A 24,126-nucleotide genomic window follows, 5' to 3' on the forward strand; every position below is an offset into this window, starting at 1 on the left:
CCCTGCTTGTTATGCTATTTTTATACCATAGCCACTGACATGGACCGATGGACAAACACCACATAACAAGACACACTATCAAGTTTCCTGGGAATGTATTGGCTACAAGGGTGCTATTGGAATGGCCTCTAAAGTCCTTTAAGGGCTATTCCTACTTTTACCTTCTGCATAGCTTGCAATTAACAGCCAATATAAGCATGCGGAGACGGTTAACACAGAACCCATTGCAGAGGAGTTCAGAGTTCCATTAGGTGGTGAGTGAGACTTCATGGTCATATAAATGTCTTAGAGATGTTAGTTATTCATAGTCATAAATGTTTTAGAGGTGTTAGCTATTCCTAGTCATATACATCTATTAGACATGTTTTTTTAACCTGACTCCGTACATAGTGCCACATAACTACACACATGACCCGAGGTTACACATAATGAGTGAGCAGCATAATTGATGTTATAGTGTACAGATTGAAATGATTGATTGTGTGTTCTTGTATTTATAATGATATGGTTTGGGCCAGATTGGAATGTCCTTTTGTTCATTCATTTCTATTTAGACATTTCAATTATGTTATGATTATATAAATAATAATTTGCAATGCTTGTACTTTTACATCTACAAGACTAGAGTTATTATTATTATTATTTTAAAGTAGCAATATGTTTTACTTGAGTACAGTTTGGCTAGTCTACCCACTTCTGACTGTAACATTAATTCATATAATGGAATCAAAGTGTATTAGAACGACGAAGAATACCTCGCACCGCTTCAATACTTCATAAAAAGAAACAAGAAACATGGCTGTAATGACAAAAAAAAACAACTTGGTGAAATTAGGAATGGCTAATAACAAACACACAAAAGAAAATAACCGAATGGGCAAGCAGCATTTCATTTAATTGCATGTAATAATATTGAAATGGATCACTGTTTTCAGATGTGGAACTAATAAGAACTTATGCAGTGGTGTGTGCCAAGAATGAACATTAGGATTCAAATCTAATTTAATTCATGAATATAAATTGTATTGAATCATTCAACTCGTGTTAATGTCCTAAAAATGATGTATTTCTTTCACACTTAAGGGTTGCACACAAGGTTCCACTGCTACTGGTAGAGGGGAAAAGTAAGTGTGTCATAATGTTTCTATTAAACCTACACTAAGCTATAACCATAAGAATAGTCCTACAAGTATCTACAAGGATCTCAAGTCCGCCAAAGGCATCAACACCATCTATTTGTCTGTCTACAGAAAGCCGCCACCATGAGTACGGACGCAGAGATGGAGCAGTATGGCCCGGCCGCCATTTACCTCCGTAAGCCAGAGAAGGAGAGAATGGAGGCTCAAAGTTCGCCCTTTGATGCCAAATCTGCAGCATTTGTAACTGATGTTAAGGAGCTGTACGTCAAGTGTAAAATCCTAAAGAAGGACGGTGGCAAAGTCACTGTGGAAACGCTCATTACGAAGGAGGTACGTAGGTAGAGGTGGATCTGAAATAAAATAGTGACACAGTACAACTGTAATTGCAAGAAATTCTAAAGTTGTGTTTTTATTTTTAGGAAAAAACTGTGCCTGAGGCTGATGTCACCCCTATGAACCCTCCCAAGTATGATAAAATTGAGGATATGGCCATGATGACCCACCTCACTGAAGCCACTGTCCTGTATAACCTCAAAGAGCGTTATGCAGCATGGATGATCTATGTAAGGTTTTCTACATGCTGAGAACAGTACAGTATTGCACCTGTCGATAGCAAAGAAAGAAAAATACAGAGCACACGTTATATCATCAAGTGAAATCCATAAAATGACAGATTCAAACAAACTCATGGTTCTGAAGTTAACTTGCTCATTAGTTGATGCCACTTGCAACTCGTGACTGTAATCCCTGCTCTAGTGATCCGTTGTCCCAGATATGTGGCATGCTCAGTGCTATGTTGTATGATGTTAATGTTCTCTCTCTTCTCCCCTTCAGACCTACTCTGGCTTGTTTTGTGCAACTGTGAACCCCTACAAGTGGCTCCCAGTGTATGACCAGGAGGTTGTAAATGCCTACAGAGGCAAGAAGCGTATTGAGGCTCCACCCCACATCTACTCTGTCTCTGACAACGCTTATCAGTTCATGCTGATGGGTACGTACTAGTCAGGACAATGTAAAAAAAATAATATATATATATATAACTATAATTTTTTTGTGCTGTATCCATGACTAAAAGTTTGCTTTACATTCTACAGATAAAGAGAACCAGTCTGTCCTGATCACGTAAGTTTCCCATCTAATAGGCATTAAAAAAGCAACATTGACCACAAATTCACTAACTGCATTTCTCTAAATGTATGCATTTATAAACAGTGGAGAATCCGGTGCTGGAAAGACTGTGAACACCAAGCGTGTCATCCAGTACTTTGCAACAGCTAGTTCTGGTGGAGATAAATCGGCGGCCGGTAAAATCAAGGTATGTGTACAGGTTTTTAACAAAAAAATAAATAAAATTGAACATAAAGCATTTATAATATAGCAATTCAAATTTTAAATTGGTCGATGTCTAAAACATTCTAGGGGTCACTGGAGGATCAAATTATTGCAGCCAATCCCTTGCTGGAGTCCTATGGTAATGCCAAGACTGTGAGGAATGACAACTCCTCTCGCTTTGTAAGTATAAATAATGACATTTTATGAGAAAACCTGCAATAATTCCACAGTGTAGATGCAACTAATCGTTGTATATCAAACAGGGTAAATTCATCAGAATCCATTTCGGCACAACGGGTAAACTGGCCAGTGCTGATATTGAGACATGTAAGTATGAAGTTCATGGATGATAAATTATGCGTTAATTTGAGGATTACATTTTGAATTATGTACAACCCATATAGATTATTATTTTAACAATTATAATTGTAATTATAATTATAATTATAATTATAATCATAATTATAATTATAATTATAATTATAATTATAATTATAATTATAATTATAATTATAATTTATTTTATATTATTATCATTAGTATGAGTTATGTAAAACCCATATAGATCTGCTGGAGAAGTCTAGAGTGACCTATCAGCTTCCTGCAGAGAGAGGTTACCACATCTTTTTCCAGATGATGACCAACCACAAACCTGAGATTATTGGTAAGTGGAATTACTGATGATGCATTGAGAACATAAATTAATGAATAAAAACACATGTTCACCCTTTTTAATCCCTTTTAAGAAATGTGTCTGATCACCTCCAACCCCTACGACTTCCCGTTGATCAGCATGGGTCAGATCACTGTGGCCAGCATTAACGACAAGGAGGAGCTGGACGCTACTGATGTCAGTGAACATATTTGTTTCTTTCTAATACTCACTAGTGTGGACTGCAGTCAGTTGCTCTGCAAAATGTATTTTATAAAGCATTGGTTCTCAAAGTTTTCAGGCAGTGACCCCCCAAAATAATCCTATTTGAACTGGGGACCCCCCCATCCTTACAAGCACTTGGAATTGTAGCAGTTGAGGCATTACATTTAGTTTGACTCGGTTCCACAGATAAATATTGTGAAAATAGCCGATCTACATGTTTTCACATTCTTTGACTCTTTCTTAGGTAATATTCGACAATTTGGCCAATTTTTGACAATTTGTATAGTATAGTGTCTTGATTACTTATTTGTTTTATTTCAACTTATTTATTGTATAGGTCTTAAAAGTCCTTAAATTGTCACTTTAGAAATGTGCAGATACCATGTATATACACTTACAGTATACTGTACATTGGTTTGTTAACTGTTGAGTTGTACACAGTTCTAAATGATGTTTGTTAATCAATGCTTAATCTTAATCTTTTGAATACTTCTCTGCTTATCGACAACAGGATGCCATTGACGTCCTGGGCTTCAACGGTGAGGAAAAACAGATGATCTACAAGTTCACCGGTGCAGTGATGCATCATGGTGTCATGAGGTTCAAACAGAAGCAGCGTGAAGAACAGGCAGAACCTGACGGCACGGAGGGTGAGCTAATCTTTATTATTAGTATTATTAGTATTATTATTATTATTAGTATTATTATAATGTATCATTAACATGGAGGGTTAGCTGCATCTTGAACTAAGGAATGAAAGTAATGCATACTTTGTCACAAGTATTGTATTTACTTATATTCTAAATGGACTAAGCTAAATATATTGTCAATATATTTCCTTTTTTTTTTTTAAATATATTTTACCGTTTACGGTGGCACGGTGGCGCAGTCGGTAGCGCTGTCGCCTCACAGCGAGAAGGTCCTGGGTTCGATTCCCACTGTGGGCGCTGGGGGCGTGTTCTCTCCTCCACGTCATCAGTGCCCATACCCTAGGTGGGGTTGGCGAAAGGGCCGTTCTGTGTGGAATTTGCATGTTCTCCCTGTGTCCCCTATGGTAAATAAACGTGTTCCTTCCACGCGCTACACCCTTCCGGGGAAACTCCACCCTGTCAGGTGATAAGAAGCGTTCTGCTCACTCCTCATGCATTGAAGGAAGCATGTGCTCAGTTCGGGGCTCTCCCCAAGCTGGCGGGAGAGTAGCACCCAGGATAAAAGCTTAGGCAATGGACCCTTCGCTAAGCCCCACCCACTCCACTCTGTGACTAGTGGTGCGAAGTTAGTCACACCCAGGCCTGGCAGCGCCTAGCAAGCTCTGCTTCTCACCCATTGACTTGCATGTTAACTGATGGCTTTTCCCCTTAAAAATAATCGATCATTTCAGGAGCAAGAGCTTCAAAATCTCTTCTAAATGTAGTCAACAAGGCCTGCAGTAGGCTATGCACTGGAAAAATTTGCATGACATTATTTCAATAAACTAAAAACATGGGAAATGTTAGAGGGAGTAACAGCCATGGATACACGACGGTCGACTGTCACGACCGTCATGGATGAACTTCAACCTGGTGTTTGCACTTTCTCCATTTATGGCCCGTACATCTACATAAACGTTCATATTTCAAATATAAAGTGCTCATCCAATGGCCACGGATGTTACATTTATGTACGGGCTCTCAGAAGTACCCGTATCATCCGTATTGTTCAATAAAAAGCATTTGAATCTGATCGGTGGCTATTTTCTCCATATGCTTTCAACTGAGCGACCCTATCGGTTGGTACAGTAGGTGTATTGCACTCTGATACATTATGAAAAAATGGCCACTGATCGGATTAACATGCGTTTTATTGAACAATACAGAATATACGGGCACTTTTGAGAGTCCCGTGCATAATTGTAACATCCGTGGCCATGGGGTAAGCACTTTATATTTGAAATATGAACTTTTATATAGATGGAGAAAGTGCAAACACCAGGCTGAAGTTCATCCATGACTGTAACAGGATTTCATGTACCGCAGGGTAAGACTGCAGTAGCAGTTAATAAATAGACGAACAAATGAATTAATATACTTTAACGTGCGGAATCTGAAACAGGCAGCGCTGTGATTCTGAATTGTGTTACGATTGCGGTGATTAGTAGCCTATTATTGACACCACCTGGGCGAGTGAGTCATGTAACTTTCCTGACGTTAAGCTGTGTACGTGTTCAACAACACAGCCATGCAGCCTTAAGTGCAGATTTCAGCTTGGGAAAAGCAGCCTCCAACGGGTTTGGGTACGTGGCTCATAGTCACCATTGCGTTATCGTGGTATTCCTATTCTTGCTATTATGTTGCAAATGATTGTGTGTGTGCGGGCGAAATAACATTGACAGCTATGGCGGGTGACGAAAGCTTGCCAGACCTATGCCAGGCTAACAACGGTTGCTAAGCTGGCATTGGACAATCGCTTTTGGGGTGGGGTTTAGCGAAGGGTCCATTGGCACGGGGTAAATAAAATGGGTTACAAAAATCGTGGGATAAAAAACTATATATATATATATATATATATATATATATATATATATATATATATATATATATATATATATATATATATTATACTGTTTAGACTGATGATTATTTGGTTTACCTATGATCCTAGATCATTATTTCTATGCATTTGACGTATTAACTCGTGTTTACCTTGCTTACTAAGTAAGTCGTTCTCTGGATTAAGAGCGTCTGCTAAATGCCTAAATTGTAAATTGCAAATTGTATGAACATTTCAGAGGCTGACAAGATTGGCTACCTGTTGGGTGTAAACTCAGCAGAGATGCTTAAGGCGTATTGCTACCCCAGAGTGAAAGTCGGAAACGAGTATGTCACTAAGGGACAAACTGTGCCACAGGTGAGTAAATTACATTAATTCCATGTTCTGATTTCATACACACCTTATATTCTCAACACAGCATACCATAAGAACTCTAATATCTTTTTGAGTTGTGTCTTAAATCAGCTTCTGTAGATAAAATGCACCTCCAACATTATTCAAAGTAATTTCTATTTATTTATTAAATATATGAAGAGCATACAAAATATACAACTCTGCAGAAACATGTGCAGTTCAATGCACCTCTGATGTATTATTTTAACAGTATCGTTATACCTTATATAATTATTTAAAAAAAACACTACACCATACAACCCCACTCAGATCAGCTAACACAGGGAAGCTGTTAGAACCTTCCCGAAAACACCCGGGACAGACTCTTCTCCCCTCTGGCTTCCAAACTGTGGAACAAACTCCCATTGCAGTTAGAACTGCAGACTCACTCCCAATCTTCTGCCGTAATCTCACATCTGAAGACTCACCTCTTCAGACTTCACCTTAGCCCGTATCAGTTGCCTTAGCCTTGACGACCTTGCAGGCTTATGCAAAGGCTAAAATGTAATTTAGATAGCACTAGTCCATACACATGGGAGGATATGCGCCCGCCCCCCCCGCACACGTCCCGTTGCGTCTCGAACCCCCGACCCGCGATGGCTGTGTGCAAATTCAGATGAACTGCTCCAGCCACTGAGGAGAACCAGGCAGAACCAATTTTGGCCTCACCACTACACCACCAGTTTGTCAAATTATAGGAGGATGTTATGTAGACAGATGCCAGGTTCATTTGTAGACCTGGCATCCTATAGTGTGTATAGTTTCAATGTATCCTACAGATTATTGATTGTTTTGATATTATACTGTTTAGAGTCTGACTGATGATGGTTCTTGATTTATCTATGATCCTAGATTGCTATACATTTGATGTATTACCTCGTATTTTCCTTGCTTACTGTAAATCACTCTGGATTAAGAGTGTCTGCTAAATGCCTGAATTCTTAATTGTAAATTGTGTAATTCACACCCCTACCTACTGTATGTCCTTAGGTAATGAACTCAGTCGGTGCCTTGGCCAAGTCCCTCTATGAGAAGGAGTTCTTCTGGATGGTCATTAGGATCAACGAGATGCTGGACACCAAGCAGCAGAGAAACTCCTACATTGGTGTGCTGGACATCGCTGGTTTTGAAATCTTTGATGTAAGCATGGACTTTTTTTAAGTGGGAGACTAATTATTTTTGTCACAATTACACAATTACAAGAGATTGGGCTAATGATATTTCCACTTACAGTTCAACACCCTGGAGCAGCTGTGCATCAACTTCACCAATGAGAAACTGCAACAGTTTTTCAACCACACCATGTTTGTTCTGGAACAAGAAGAGTACAAAAAAGAAGGCATCCCCTGGGATCTCATTGACTTCGGCATGGACCTGGCTATCTGCATTGAGCTCATTGAGAAGGTATGTACATGGACTTGGCTGTCTGCATTGAGCTCATTGAGAGGGTATACTATTATTATTGTGGGCTTGGCGAGCACACTATAGATATCTTCACTATTTATTTATTCTCCCCCAAAAGTATGGCACCTCAAACTTTAAAAAATCCAACTTACTGTGGACACGTGTGCTTTTATTTTTGAAATTATTTGTAGTTTTTGAAATATTTAACTTAAGCACCCAATGCATTTCCAATGGGTTTTGCTAGTGGGGAGAGAGAAGGACAGAGGAGAAATGCCCCGTGTTTTCGTAAAGTCACTGTGGCCGCATTGTTTACACTACAGACATGCTTTTTACATCACCAAGATCGCACAGGTCTGCTCTCCAATTTAATCCAAAGATCTAAGCTGTGCGATGTACACATTTTGAGATAAGACCATTAATATAAACCAATGCACCTACACACTCTAGCAATCAGTAGCAGCTGGTGCTACCTAATCTGTCAGTCATGGCTGTCAGGCAGTGGTGCTGCAAAGTAACTAAGTATATTTACTCAAGTACTATGCAAGTGCTTACCATGCACGGTTTAATTTTGAGGTACTTTTACTTTCCTTTCCTTTTTTGTTACTTCTACTCCACTACAATGACAGCATTTGACAGCTTTAGTTACTTGTTACTTTGCAGAATTTATTATTAATACAAAACCTACAGTAACCACACACAACATTGAGTACTTTTACTTTGGTACTCAAAGTATATTTTGATGCTAAAACGTTTGTACACTGCAAGCTCCGACCCCCCCCCCCACTCACACACACCCCATATACTCCACTGCCACTCCACCAGGCGCTCCCAATCTGATCAACCGGAGGCCAGTCTGCACCCACACACAACGCAAAGACAGAGATACAGAGAGTAAAACTGAATTTGTACTTTTTATAACTACATTTTTTTGGCTTTAAAGCGAGCCCACATTGTTTCTTTATAGGAACAATATTTTCTAGTTATATTATTATATATTATCATGGACCTGGCTATCTGCATTGAGCTCATTGAGAAGGTATGTACATGGACTTCGCTGTCTGCATTGAGCTCGTTGAGAAGGTATACTTTTATTATTAGTGTAGGGCAACCAGACTATAGTAATCCTTACACTTTATTATTATTGTAGATAAACTTTATTTTGCACCGCATCTCCTCCCACAGTTTATTTTTCCCAATTTAGTGCCATATGCCAAAATGACCGGTCTCACCGGGAATCGTGTGCTTGTATTTTGCTAAGAGATTGGTTGCATAGTTTTATTGATATTGATTTATTAGTGCATTAAATTTCCCCATCCACTTTAATGAAAAAGTGAAAAAACTCAAATTCAAGTATTTTTTTCTCAGAAACCGTAAGAGCTACAGTAGAGTTACCAGATTTGGAGGGGAGGTTCATAATTTAGTCCGAAATTATTGAAAAAATAATTACACTAATCGGCCACATGGTGGCGCTATAACAGCCCCCTTTACGTTTTGGCCTATAACTCTTGAACCGTAGGTCGTAAAATCAAAATTTCTTGGGTCATGACGCAACTCCCCATATAGGCCACGCCCATTTGCGTCAGGACAGATTTTCCGCCATTTTGAATTTTCTTCAAAACACACTTTTAGCTCCTCTTCCCATATATTTTGTCCAAATTTCACAAAAATCGGTACACATGATCTCTGGACCCATGCGATAATCTGGACCGAAACAGAATTTTGATAGTCCATACCGTTCGTCCGTAAATGGCTTCCAAAGTTAGCGGGAGGGGCCCGTTTTACAAAAAAGCCCACAAATCACGAACAAAACGTCCAGTCAATCCCAAATTTAAATCACATGTCAAGTGTGGTTTACTCAACAAATCCCCAAAATAATTTCCACTTTGATCCGTAGGGGGCGCCATAGGGGGCGCCACAAATGCTCAAAATGTAACCTTTTGATGCAAAAAACATATTTTGGGGGACCAATCCTCTCAAAATGAAACGCAAGTGATCTCAGGAGTTGCGTGACAATGTAATTGGCGCAGCCTCCGACGGTATTCCTCCCAGCGTATTCCTCGAGTCCCAGCGGCAGCGACCCGCGACTCGCGTCGGCGCAACCACACTCTGCAATTGCCCTGAATTGCGACGCGTCTAGTTATATTATATTATTATATTTTATCATGGACCTGGCTGTCTGCATTGAGCTCATTGAGAAAGTATACTACTATTATTATTATTATTATTATTATTATTATTATTATTATTATTATTATTATTATTATTATTATATTATTGTATATTATCATGGACTTGGCTGTCTGCATTGAGCTAATTGAGAAGGTATTCAATTATTTTGTCCGTTAATGGACATGATGTTAATATTGTTTTTGTCATTTTCTCTTTTGTCTCCTTTACAAAGCCCTTGGGCATCTTCTCCATCCTTGAAGAGCAGTGCATGTTCCCAAAGTCTTCGGACAAATCTTTCGCCGAAAAGTTGATTGACCAGCATCTTGGGAAGAACAAGGCCTTTGAGAAGCCCAAGCCTGCCAAAGGCAAGGGTGAGGCCCACTTCTCCCTGGTCCACTACGCTGGAACTGTGGACTACAGCATCACAGGCTGGCTTGAGAAGAACAAGGACCCCCTGAACGACTCTGTCATTGGGCTGTTCCAGAAGTCTTCAATTAAACTGCTGGCTGTGTTCTATCCCCCACCTGAGCCTGAAGGTATGTTTATTAATCTCTGTGACACCAAACAATGACTCGACATGGACTGACTGAGGAACAAGACTAATATACACATGAGGACTGATTAGGGGAGTCCGGGGACAAAAGAAACAGGGGGCAAAAGTAACACACTCAATAACTCTAATTAGAAATAAGATAGAGGGGTGAGACTTCTTGTGCACATGCTCAGTAGGGTCCTCTCTCTGCCTATGGAAGGATAGAATTATCATTTCATCTCAGCAGAAGTTTTCAACAAAAAACTGATTTTGAGGTGTAAATGTACATTTTTGAGTGTACGGTATGTTCTTTCTGCTGTCTAAAGATAAGATGTCAGCTAATTTAAACTTGGATGAATTGTATCTCTATGTTATTGGTCACAAATTAACATCAGCAGCCTATGCTAGTATAGGTGTTTCTAGATAGAATATGGGATTTTATCATGGTTGCCCCATCGGGGGCAATTGTGACAAAGTGACCGGGGTCAATTGTAACAATGTGTTTTCAATGCAAGCAGATTTTTTGTCTGGGATTTCATACTTTTATGTTAGTAAATGAACATATTTCACTAAATGTCACTACATTTCAAAGTAAAAATACATTTAAATAAAAAATAGACTTACATTTGAAAAAACAAAATTGAAAAATAAAATAATTTGAATAAAAATACAAAATGTATATAAAACATTCGTAAGTAAAACTGTTAAATTATAAAAAATATATATGACTTAGTGATATTTTTATTTGAGATAAAGTGTATTAATATGACTTATTTTTACAGTTTTACAATTGCCCCCAACCACTTTTACAACTGCCCCCGTCACGGGGGCAATTGTAACACTGTGACTTATTGCATTCAAATTAATATTTTAGTCTAGTCCTTATTAGTGAAAGCTTAAAAATTTTATTATTAATTAGGGCACATATATATGTTTCTTATAGCAAAAGATGACTAGGATATTTCAAGTAGTCTGTGAATTATGAAGGCAAATACAAAAAGTGTTACTTTTGTCCCGGGTCTCCCTACACATGAGATACAGCTTGTGGAGACATGGACATAGAACCATGAAAACTAGAACAAGAACGTAACACATAGAAATACAAGACCAAGACAAGACAGGCAAAGTCTGTGACTTTGACAGAACCCTCCCTCAGCCCCTTTCCCTGCCTGCCCACATGTACCTGCGCCCTAAAGCTCTTGTCCCCTCTATACATTCCTCTCGTCTCCCTTTTATCATGGACACTGTGTGACGTTTTTTTTTATTTGTTCTTGTCCAGGACTTTAGTTCGACCTTGGTCGTTGAAAATTGGCTGTACAAATAAACTTTGATTTGATTTAATGTTTCTAACAAATATAAACAGATAACACAAAGAAGGGAGGCAAGAAGAAGGGTGGTTCCATGCAGACTGTGTCTAGTGCTTTCAGGGTAAGAATATTTATTCATTATTATCAACATTATATTCCTGTAAGAATTAAGCATTATTATTAACAACATTATATCCAAATAAGAAATAAGCACGTCTTTTCATGTTGGAATCAAACAATTTCTTTATCAAAGTTATGAGCTTGTAGATCAGCTATATTTGAATAGCTGAAGTATAACATAGGGCTTAAGTGGTTAATGTATGTTTTAGAACAATCTAAATCTGTAAAGTAACTAGTATCTAAAGGAGAACGTTTTACTAATAATAAACCTACTTGGTTCTTTTATGTCTCAATAGGCGAACTTGGGGATGCTGATGACAAACTTGAGGGCAACTCATCCTCACTTTGTGCGTTGCCTGATTCCCAACGAGTCCAAGACTCCAGGTAAACACAGAAAATACAAACGTAAACAATTGTGAGGTGGTCATTTAATGCTTTGGCCAGTGTGTAACTACTTTGTCCTAATAATAATGGAGCAACATCTTTACAGGCCTGATGGAGAATTTCCTGGTCATCCATCAGCTAAGGTGTAACGGTGTGCTGGAGGGCATCAGAATCTGTAGAAAGGGCTTCCCAAGCAGAATCCCATATGCTGACTTCAAGCAGAGGTATTCATTCCTTTTTCCAGCAGCTTTTAGTTCCAAACCCATTCACGGGAGTCACGCAAAATGACCATGAACTTCTGCAAAACAGGTACAAAGTACTGAATGCCAGCGCATGTCCCGATGGCGCGTTCATGGACAACAAGAAAGCCTCTGAGAAGCTGCTTGGGTCCATTGACGTTCCCGTTGATGAGTACAAGTTTGGACACACCAAGGTAAACACACTGTGAACCTGGTTTAAAATTATCAAGAGAGGACTAAAGGTGGATTTTACAGTTGTTTAGTTACAGTGTTTGTAACATTGTGTTCAGGTGTTCTTCAAAGCTGGTCTGCTGGGTACGCTGGAGGAGATGCGAGATGAGAAGCTGTTTGCTCTGGTTACCATGACTCAGGCTCTCGCACGAGCTTACCTCATGAGGAAGGAGTTTGTTAAGATGACGGCTCTCAGGTACTTTGAAAACATAATTTATTCAATATTTAGTATAATTTAAGTACACTTACTGTCCAATACAATTGTTATAGTGTCAAATCAATTATACGTAGCCTGCGAGTTAGTTTTGGCCAGCATACACTTGAGATAGGTTACATGCATGCTCGTTCTATGTGGCTGTTTACAGCGTCATGCAAGATCCATATGTCATACACTGACGTGGCAATCAGCTGTCTTGAAATGGGCATTCCATCCGCTTGTGTGTTTTAGCTTGTTGTCATGCGGCGTTTGCTCCCACCACCACCCCAGCACCACCAGTAGGCTCTGCTATTGGTCTGTTCCCCTTGGATGTACTGTATATCTATCTTCCTGCTCTTAATGGTTAATGATGGCTGTATGATTGTGCTGAGCAGGGAGAAAAAATATAGCAGAGCCTGAACGCCAAGATAAAATATTACATCCACACTTGTATTCTCATTCTATAATATTGCTTAAATATATTCGGTCTATAATATTGGTTAAATCTATTCGAGAGTTATCTGACAGAACTATAATAAAAGCGTATACTTCTTCCATCACTGTCCACAATCATGACACACTTTTCCACAGAGAGGCCGCTTACACCATCCAATTCAACCTCCGCTCGTTCGTCGCTGTGAAACACTGGCCATGGATGAAGGTCTACTACAAGATCAAGCCTCTTCTGCAGAGCGCTGAGACTGAGAAGGAACTGGCCAACATGAAGGAGAACTACGAGAAGATGACGACTGACCTCTCTACTGCCCTGGCCAAGAAGAAGGAACTAGAGGAGAAGCTGGTGGCTCTGATACAGGAGAAAAATAACCTTGCCCTGGCAGCATCATCAGTAAGCAGGCTACACTGGACATTTTACAATTCCCTCCCTCAGATCACAAAGCTGTGCTTTCTCACACTATGCTCCCTAAGAGTCTGTACCCCCTAAACGGCAACTGCAAAAGTACATATTGAACAGGACAAATGCTGATATGCTTGTGTGTTTTTTTCTTTTTCATTGACCACTAGGGAGATGAAGCATTGAATGATGCTGAGGAGAGGTGTGAGGGTCTTATTAAAAGTAAGATCCAGTTGGAGGCAAAGCTCAAAGAGACGACTGAGAGACTGGAGGACGAGGAGGAGATCAACGCTGAACTGACCGCCAAGAAGAGGAAGCTGGAGGATGAATGCTCTGAGCTCAAGAAGGACATTGATGACCTGGAGCTCACCTTGGCCAAAGTGGAGAAGGAGAAGCACGCCACTGAAAACAAGGTATAGATTTTACACTCTCTGGGGTTTTATCAAGTTAGTAGTCGTTGCTGTCGGGTAGAAACCTCTTACTTTCGTTAATTTTGGATGTGAATCCTGGCAAGCAACTGTTTTGGACATTTGAGGTTTCCACCCGACAGAGACCAAGTGCAATAATGATCTATTCCATGACAGCAAATTCCGTTCTGCTTATATCAGGTGAAGAACCTGACCGAGGAGATGGCCTCTCAGGATGAAGGACTTATTAATACTGTTCATGTTGTGTTCATTTAGGTGAAGAACCTGACCGAGGAGATGGCCTCTCAGGATGAGGGACTTGGTAAGCTGACCAAGGAGAAAAAGGCCCTCCAAGAGGCACATCAGCAGACCCTGGATGACCTGCAGGCAGAGGAAGACAAAGTCAACACTCTGACCAAGGCCAAAACCAAGCTGGAGCAACAAGTTGACGATGTGAGTTTTACAAAAGCAATTGGATGTTTGGAACACATTATGTTTATTGTTTCACTGAATGATGTACAACTCATTTATCATTGTGCAGCTGGAGGGTTCTCTGGAGCAAGAGAAGAAGCTCCGCATGGACCTGGAGAGAACCAAGAGAAAGCTGGAGGGTGATCTGAAACTGGCCCAGGAATCCATAATGGACCTGGAAAATGACAAGCAGCAGTCTGACGAGAAGATAAAGAAGTAATGTGGACCAACAATATGACATGTCATGGAGAGAAACCACCTGCAGAATTACACTAATATATGATGTGCTGTGTTCCACAGGAAGGACTTTGAAGTAACCCAGCTTCTGAGTAAGATTGAGGATGAACAATCTTTGGGGGCTCAGCTACAGAAGAAGATCAAAGAACTCCAGGTATTTTTATTTTCTGTAAAATCACTAATAATAAGTAAGAGTGAATTATTACTTTCAGATGTTAATCTAACATCATTAATTTGAAAGGCTCGTATTGAAGAACTGGAAGAAGAGATCGAGGCAGAGCGTGCCGCTCGTGCCAAGGTGGAGAAGCAGAGAGCTGATCTCTCCAGGGAACTTGAGGAGATCAGTGAGAGGCTTGAGGAGGCTGGAGGAGCCACCGCTGCTCAGATTGAGATGAATAAGAAGCGTGAGGCTGAGTTCCAGAAGCTGCGTCGTGACCTTGAAGAGTCCACCCTGCAGCATGAAGCCACTGCCTCTGCTCTCCGTAAGAAACAGGCTGACAGCGTGGCTGAACTGGGTGAACAGATCGACAACCTCCAGAGAGTCAAGCAGAAACTAGAGAAGGAGAAGAGTGAATACAAGATGGAGATCGATGACCTGTCCAGCAACATGGAGGCTGTTGCTAAGGCAAAGGTAGGATGGAATGCCTGTATATAATATAATTCTTGAGATAACACTTTTTTTCATTTTCATTTCGCCTTTAGTTTATCAGAAAGGTCAATTGAGGGCAAGCTCTCTTTTCCAATGATGCCCTGATACAGTAAACATAGCTTAATATTAAACAACATAAATAACAAGATAACAGAAATTCTCATAGCTAATGATGGCCAACCTAGTGATGAGTAAGGAAACCATCTCCAGTTATAAACAGGAGGACTGAAGGATAGACTGCATCGAGTGGCTTTACTGTTCAAATCAAAGCAATGAACCAATCAGAAAAAAAGGATGATTGAATTAGTCCAATGTTCATTTACAGGGAAATCTTGAGAAGATGTGCCGCACCCTTGAGGACCAACTTAGTGAAATTAAGGCCAAGAGTGATGAGAACGTTCGCCAGATCAATGATGTTGGAGCTCAGAGAGCTAGATTGTTGACAGAGAACGGTAAATATTCATCTTAAAGTCTACTTTATCGACATGGTTGGTCGATACTTTTGGCAACTTGATCATAATTAGAGATTATGCTTTAATCAACAGTTATCCTGGGACTTTGATGATTTTTTCCCCCTTATGTTTGAAACGAATATTTAAATGTCTAATTAGGTGAGTTTGGTCGTCAACTGGAGGAGAAAGAAGCTCTGGTCTCACAGCTCACCAGAGGCAAGCAGGCCTTCACTCAGCAGATTGAGGAATTGAAGAGACTCAATGAAGAGGAGGTTAAGGTGAGGAACAGATCCCCCCCCCCCCTTTTTTTAGGCCTAGTTCTATATTTTTTAGTAATTAAATTCAGCTGACATTTTTTTTGTCCATTTTCTATTGACAGGCAAAGAATGCCCTTGCTCATGCTGTGCAATCAGCTCGCCATGACTGTGACCTTCTGAGGGAGCAGTTTGAGGAGGAACAGGAAGCCAAGGCGGAGCTGCAGCGTGGAATGTCCAAGGCCAACGCTGAGGTGTGTCAGTGGAGGAGCAAGTATGAGACTGATGCTGTCCAACGCACTGAGGAGCTGGAGGAAGCTAAGTAAGTCATTAGTGTTTTAAACCAGTGTATCTCAATTTTATTTGGTCTCAAGGACCCCCTAATTGATAAATATATTTGGCCGCGGACCACCCTCTGCAAAGGTTTTGTGGCAGGGACCCCCAGAAGAGAGGATTTATATTAAAACAAATTCCAAATTATTCCAAATGTTCCCAACATTTTCCATGAAAATAGCAATTATGTACAAGCTCGCAATGTGGCACAAAGTGTCACCCTGTGAGCTTGTGGATCTGCTATTTTTAAATAGCCAACATATAAATGGATAAAGTTGTTAAATGATTTTGGTGCTACATTAAACTACTTTAGCCCGGGACCCCCTGGATCCCCCCCAAGGACTCCTGCTGGGGGGCCCCGGAACCCGCTTTGAGAGCCAATGTTTTACACTGTCAGGCACCACTCACTATGCAAAATATTGCCCACATTAATATGATTCCATTCAACACTGATCAACAGGAAGAAGCTAGCCCAGCGTCTGCAGGAGGCTGAAGAGCAAATCGAGGCTGTTAATTCCAAGTGCGGCTCTCTGGAGAAAACCAAACAGAGACTCCAGGGTGAAGTGGAAGACCTCATGATTGATGTGGAGAGGGCCAATGGTCTGGCTGCCAACCTTGACAAGAAACAGAGGAACTTCGATAAGGTGCTTTGACACTCATTATTTTGAAACAAAATTAATTCTTGCCTCCTTAAAGTGGGGTAAATGACACATTTCATAATAAATGCTGTGCAGGTCTTTAAAGTGGGGTAAATTACACATTTCATTATAAATGCTGTGCAGGTCCTTAAAGTGGGGTAAATAACACATTTCATTATAAATGCTGTGCAGGTCCTTAAAGTGGGGTAAATGACACATTTCATTATAAATGCTGTGCAGGTCCTTAAAGTTGGGTAAATTACACATTTCATTATAAATGCTGTGCAGGTCCTTAAAGTGGGGTAAATGACACATTTCATTACAAATGCTGTGCAGGTCCTTAAAGGTTCTATGACATTATTTCTTTTCTCTAAATATTTATCCCACGATTTTGTAACCCCATTTTTTACACCCAGTGCCAATTGTCTATGTAAACCTGGGCACTACCTTCCCTCTGCCAACCTAGGGAGGCCAGGGCCGAGCTCATGCCTCCTTCAATGCATGAGAGCCAACTGACCTTCTTGTCACCTGACAGGGGAGAGTTTCCCTGGTTGGACGTAGCGTGTGGAAGGAACACGTTATTCCAACCAGTTCCTTTCCCCTCCATCAGGCGCCCCGGCTGGCCAGGGGGAGGCAGTATAGTGACCAGGATTACTGCATGTTTTTGTGAGGGTACCTACCCTAGGAGACACGGGGAGAACATTCAAACTCCACACAGAAAGGCCCTTTCCCCAACCCTACCTAGGGTATGGGCACTGATGACGCGGAGGAGAGAACACGCCCCCAGCGCCCACAGCGTCCCCTGCGGGAATCGAACCCAGGACCTTCTAGCTGTGAGGCGACAGCACTACCGACTGCGCCACTTTTTTTTTATTTTTTATGTTTTTTTTGTGGTTTTATGACCCCAATTACACCCAAAAAATCTGAACTTTGAACATTCAGTGGATTTTCTGTGGTCTGGGGTTTTCTGAATAATTAGGCTGAAAAGTAATCTGAGCTTGGCCCTTCGGCAGTGAGGTCACAGCCGATTAATCCCGCCCACTCTCCTCCTCGCCCCTCCCCTCCCCTATCCTTTCCTTTGGGGGGGGGGGGCGGAGCAGAGGCGATGATTGACAGGCAAAATCCCTCACCAGCGACACCCGCAGGCAAAGATTTATTTTTTCATCGCAGTTGAATAGGCTTTAGAAATGTGAGAGAAAAACACCTGCCATGGATCAATGGAGTGGAATTTTTTGTTAAAACTTTCTATACACTTTTAATGTGTGGTAAAACTGAACGTCATGAAACCTTTAACCCTTGCATTGTGTTAGAAACCTGCATACACTTTTGGTGTTAGCGGGTCAAATTTGACACATGATTTAACTCAGCCCAAAACAAAAAAATATTTTTTTTCATTAATTTTTTTCTCCCACCTCATAGCTGACTTGTTGTGCATTCATATCCATGCAAACGCTTTTTAAAATATTATTTTGGGATAGGGTTAGGGTTTCAATATATCTCGTTTTCAATTATAAAAATGTTCTCATTACATTTCCTATAATGAAGACAATGGATAATAATGTTATGTAGCTATAATAGACTAATATTAGAACACACTTTAGTTTAGTTTTGTAACTTTAAAAATTGTTAATATTATTAAAAATATATATAAAAATCTGTGGTGTTAAGGGTCAAAATTGACCTGTATACCATAGAAGGTAAAAAGTCATTTATTTTTCATGAACCCAAACTTTATTTTACTCCTAATAGCAAATGCTAATTGAGGACAAGTTTCTCTCACTCTCAAACATGTAAACATTGAATATTGACAATTTAGAGGGAATCGAGCCACACTTCACTTTTTTTTTTAGACCATCAGAATTAAGTAAAATGGTGGTAATTAATTTTGTTGCGTTAAAATAGCTGTTTCTGAGGATATCATGAAGCCTTGTTCCAATAAAGAAATGCAAAGGGTACTTTTTACCTATTTAACTTGAAAACGGGTCAAAAATGACCCTAACACAATAGAAGGGTTAAAGTGGGGTAAATGACACATTTCATTACAAATGCTATGCAGGTCTTGGCAGAATGGAAGCAGAAGCATGAAGAGGGTCAGGCAGAACTGGAAGGAGCTCAGAAAGAGGCTCGTTCTCTCAGCACTGAGTTGTTTAAGATGAAGAACTCCTACGAGGAGTCTCTAGACCAACTGGAGACCATGAAGCGTGAGAATAAGAACCTGCAACGTGAGTCTTTCTCTACATCACTTTTAATAACAGTGAGGGGAAAAAAACATTAAATGTTCAAGAGCAGTTGTGGATCAGGCTACAACTTTATTCAAATGAAAATACAAAATAGATGCTGATTATTCATTATTTTCAATAAACTGCAGAGGAGATCTCAGACCTGACTGAACAGATTGGTGAAACTGGAAAGAGCATCCATGAGCTGGAGAAATCCAAGAAACAGACGGAGACAGAGAAGTCAGAGATCCAGACAGCCCTGGAGGAAGCTGAGGTAAAACTTTTAGTTTCTAGATGAACTATATCTTGTCTATATCTTAGATTTATTTCAATACGTTTTATATTCAAACAGTGAGCTGTATATGATGTTACATTTTGATCCTTTACATTTTAGGGTACTCTGGAGCACGAGGAGTCCAAGATTCTTCGTGTGCAGCTGGAGCTCAACCAGATAAAGGGTGAGGTCGACCGGAAGCTGGCAGAGAAGGATGAAGAGATGGAACAGATCAAGAGGAACAGCCAGAGGGTGATTGACTCCATGCAGGGCACTCTGGACTCTGAGGTCAGGAGCAGAAACGATGCCCTGAGAATCAAGAAGAAGATGGAGGGAGACCTGAACGAGATGGAGGTTCAGCTGAGCCACGCCAACCGCCAGGCTGCTGAGGCCCAAAAGCAGCTGAGGAACGTCCAGGGACAGTTTAAGGTGCAAAACATTAGTTAGACACATATTCAAACTAGAAAAAGTGCTCCTCGGAGCACAAGTCTCCGCCAGGTCAGGCAGGTTAGTGTGGCCTCCTAGTGGCGCTATAATAGGCCAATGTGAAAAGGGTGCCATTTCTTCTTAGGCCTTTCACGGCAATCGGACACTGCATTTATGATTTGAGGCATTTTGTTCCAAAAATTTGTTTTGTGAAATTAGACCTGCTGGTGGCGCTATAACAGACCAATGTGAAAAGGGTGGCATTTGTTCCTCGGCCTAGTGGGAATGTGCGTGTGAAATTTCATGGAAATTGCACACTACGCTCATGATTTGAGGCGTGCAAACTTTGGAAGCCAATGTTAGCCAATTAGGATGGAACAAGAAATATCTGACAAATCTGTCTTGATGACATGACTATAGAGATACTATGTACCGATTTGACAGAATCTGAAGGAGTAAGAGCAAAAAATTTTCTTCCAAAAGTTGGCCTCCTGTTGGCGCTCTAAAAGGCAGATGTGAAAAATGCAGGGCAAAGGTTGTTCCTTGGCCTCTAGGGAGTGTGCATGCAAAGTTTCACGCAGATCGGTGCAGTTATAGGTAAAAACGTGAATCGGCCTGTTATAGTGCCACCATGAGGCTGATTTGAAAGTTTTTAAGTGGCATTTCTTCCTTGGCCTAGTGGGAATGTGCGTGGCTAATTTCACGGAAATGTTATGCTGCGTTCATGATTTGAGGCATTTTGTTCAAAACGAACCAATCCTGCAAACTTTGGAAGCCAATCTTAGCCAATCAGGATGGAATATGGAAAATCGGACAGATCCGTGTTGATCACATGACTATAGAGATACTGTGTACCGATTTGTGTGATGTTTGGATAAAATCTGTAGGAGTAATATAAAAAATATGTTTTGCACAAATCGGCCTCCTGGTGGCGCTATAACAGGCCCATGTGAAAAATTGGGGCAGAGGTTCTGAATTGGCATCCAGGGAGTGTGTGTGCACAGTTTCGCAGCGACCGGGCCAACGGTGCCGGAGATTAGCTGGTCACAGACACACGGACACACGGACGGACGGACGGACGGACGGACGGACAGACAGGGGGTAAAACATACTCTCTCGCCATGCCTTTGGCCTGGCGGAGACAACAATGGAACTGCACTGAACAAGTCACATTCTGATGTTTCTCTTAACGTGACCACCTCAATGTGATTTATTTTAGGATGCCCAACTGCACCTTGACGATGCTGTCAGAGGTGCAGAAGATGTGAAGGAGCAAGGTGCCATGGTGGACCGTAGGAATGGCCTCATGGTTGCTGAGATCGAGGAGTTGAGAGTGGCTCTGGAACAGACAGAGAGAGGCCGCAAAGTGGCTGAGCAAGAACTAGTAGATGCTAGTGAGCGCGCTGGACTGTTGCACTCTCAGGTACAACAAAAAAAATAATACTTTCAATATTCAGACCGTTTTTATTTATTTTTTACATCATGCTTACTTACATTGTTCAACTGAATCTTTATTTTAGAACACAAGCCTTTTGAACACCAAGAAGAAGCTTGAGACTGACCTGATCCAGGTCCAAGGTGAAGTGGACGACAGTGTTCAAGAAGCAAGGAATGCTGAGGAGAAGGCCAAGAAAGCCATCACTGATGTAAGTTAGGATGCCTATTGCCCTACCCTTATCTACAGTATTAGAAATCCTCATGTCATGCTTCATATTAACATACAATACAATGCAAACATGACTTTCCAGGCTGCCATGATGGCCGAGGAGCTGAAGAAGGAGCAGGACACTAGTTCTCACCTGGAGAGGATGAAGAAGAACCTGGAGGTCACAGTCAAGGACCTGCAGCACCGTCTAGATGAGGCTGAGAACCTGGCTATGAAGGGAGGCAAGAAGCAGCTCCAGAAACTGGAGGGCAGGGTAAGATGTAGTTTACTTCAACACAGCTTATAGTCATAGATGATGACATAAGAAGACATAACCTCATAATATACAATTCAATTGTGAAGGTGCGTGAACTGGAGGGAGAGGTTGAAGGTGCACAGAGAGGCGGAGCAGATGCTGTTAAAGGTGTCCGCAAGTACGAGAGGAGAGTGAAGGAGCTAACATACCAGGTACTGTATACCATGTTCACTTTAATGACCATCATGCCTCTGATTAAATGAATAGATTGCATTAGCATACAACTATGAATGTTATGAATTCACTCTAACTTTAGACTGAAGAGGACAAGAAGAATCTTGGCAGGCTTCAGGATCTGGTAGACAAGCTGCAGATGAAGGTGAAGGGCTACAAGAGACAAGCTGAGGAAGCGGTAAGACAAACATACATGGTGATGAATTTTCACTTGTGGCTGCCATGGGCATAGTACGGATGGCATAGTGTAACTAAGACATAATGGGAATCAGTTATGTAAAAAATAATGCTGGTATTATGTGAAGATGACCAACAGCAGAGCATGTTTCAGTGTCCATCTTGTTGCTTTCCACGAGCAGCACATGAAATGTCTAGATTGCTGCAATCTGGGAACCCATCGCCAAATGAAAAGGAAAAACAGCGCCCTCTGCTGTTTTTTACTATCTCACTTGGCTCTGGGAGGAAGTCGACGTAGCACACGTACGCAAGGAAACCGGGGTTTTGGTCTGCCTTCAGCGCATCACTTCCGGTGGTGCGACTATGTTTTCATTCCCACTAACAATATTTCTACACGGAACACTAACACCACTTCTCCCAGAGAACATGGATCGTTTTGGTTATAAGCCCACTTGTTTCTATGATGAAAGAGCAAGTTAAAATGTGAATATCTTTCCGTGGTTTTGTCTGCTCCGAGGACGCTATTGTTAAATGAGTTTCCGTTTGTTTCTAGTGGGGAAGGATCGGCAGACACGTAAATCCCGCCCACTACATTTGATTGGGTAAAGCGCAGCCTGCTTCCTGATCTGAAGGCACGCCCACTTGTAGGCCAGTGTGTACGCGATATGACAAACCCCCCCGACAGATTCAAACACAGAGTAGAATCTGTTCTTGAGAGATTAAAATTGCTGTGCTTCTGCGGTATGGTATGGCATCCGCACCGCGGGGAAGCTGTTACTGTAACACGGGTGCTGTAAAGAAAGTCAAGCTGTTCCACAACAATGCACACGCTGCAGACGCAGGCTATGTTTCAGGCAAAATGGTAAAATGTCCAAAGTGGACTACAGAAAGCAATAGATTTTGTTTCTTCCAAGCTGCGATAACCCTAACCCTAACCCTAACCCTAACCCTAGTACCAAACAAGAAAAAGAACACAGCCATGATCGCGCCGTTCCAATAAGAACCTGGCACTCCACTCATGAACATGCTGCATGGGCCATTGTATTAGCCACAACCACACTTCACAATTTCCTGAAATTGTCTTGTTTGGACTATAAGTGCAAGATGCTCGTTTCAAATATTGAGGCTTTGAACCATCTCTATCATATTGTAGGAGGAAGCAGCCAACACTCACCTGTCCAAGTGTAGAAAGGTTCAGAATGAGCTGGAGGAGGCTGAAGAGCGTGCTGACATTGCTGAATCCCAGGTTAACAAGATGAGAGCTAAAGGTCGTGACGCCAAGGTAAATACATGTGCAATATGAAGGTTTATTAAGATGATTATCTTTAACTAAGATTTAACTAAAGATTAGTGTTGAATATCTAATAGTATATTTCTATGTTTACAGGGAAAAGATGCTGCTGAATAAGTTCTCCAATTCAAGTCACAATGAAAAGTCATAAAATATGACCCATTGTATTCACGCTAGATGGGAGATCTGCACCATGAAAAGTCATACAATATGACCCATTTTATTCACGCTAGATGGGAGATCTGCACCATGAAAAGTCATAAAATATGACCCATTGTATTCAATAAAGGTGGCAACAAAATTATTTTGTTTCATTGTCTTGTCAATCACTTTTTATTATCAGGTGTGTCAGATTATTCTGGTTCCAACTCACAGGTCCGCAATATACTATTTTGTAAACCCATTGCAAAGATAAATAAATGTGTATTCATTTTAGATGTTTTCAATGCAAATCACTG

At 40.9% G+C, this 24,126-nt stretch overlaps 1 pseudogene across 1 annotated transcript; it reads left to right on the forward strand.

Annotated features, from left to right (window-relative positions):
- Window positions 1-235: 235 nt before the first annotated feature.
- Window positions 236-19,952, forward strand: LOC308083295 (myosin heavy chain, fast skeletal muscle-like; annotated as a pseudogene). The gene is made up of 34 exons: window positions 236-254; window positions 1,084-1,124; window positions 1,251-1,469; window positions 1,559-1,702; window positions 1,974-2,130; window positions 2,234-2,261; window positions 2,352-2,454; window positions 2,559-2,651; window positions 2,735-2,798; window positions 3,037-3,135; window positions 3,218-3,321; window positions 3,860-3,998; window positions 6,116-6,234; window positions 7,261-7,410; window positions 7,504-7,674; window positions 10,076-10,379; window positions 11,739-11,803; window positions 12,099-12,186; window positions 12,293-12,410; window positions 12,496-12,619; window positions 12,716-12,852; window positions 13,444-13,699; window positions 13,876-14,118; window positions 14,389-14,565; window positions 14,654-14,799; window positions 14,884-14,974; window positions 15,062-15,451; window positions 15,795-15,921; window positions 16,081-16,199; window positions 16,301-16,497; window positions 16,969-17,152; window positions 19,203-19,368; window positions 19,515-19,639; window positions 19,760-19,952. The product of its transcript is annotated as a myosin heavy chain, fast skeletal muscle-like (transcript).
- Window positions 19,953-24,126: the final 4,174 nt, after the last annotated feature.

The sequence above is a fragment of the Gymnoscopelus braueri genome, assembly GCF_963280865.1.
Source record: "Gymnoscopelus braueri genome assembly, chromosome: 4".
Classification (NCBI taxonomy): Eukaryota; Metazoa; Chordata; class Actinopteri; order Myctophiformes; family Myctophidae; genus Gymnoscopelus; species Gymnoscopelus braueri.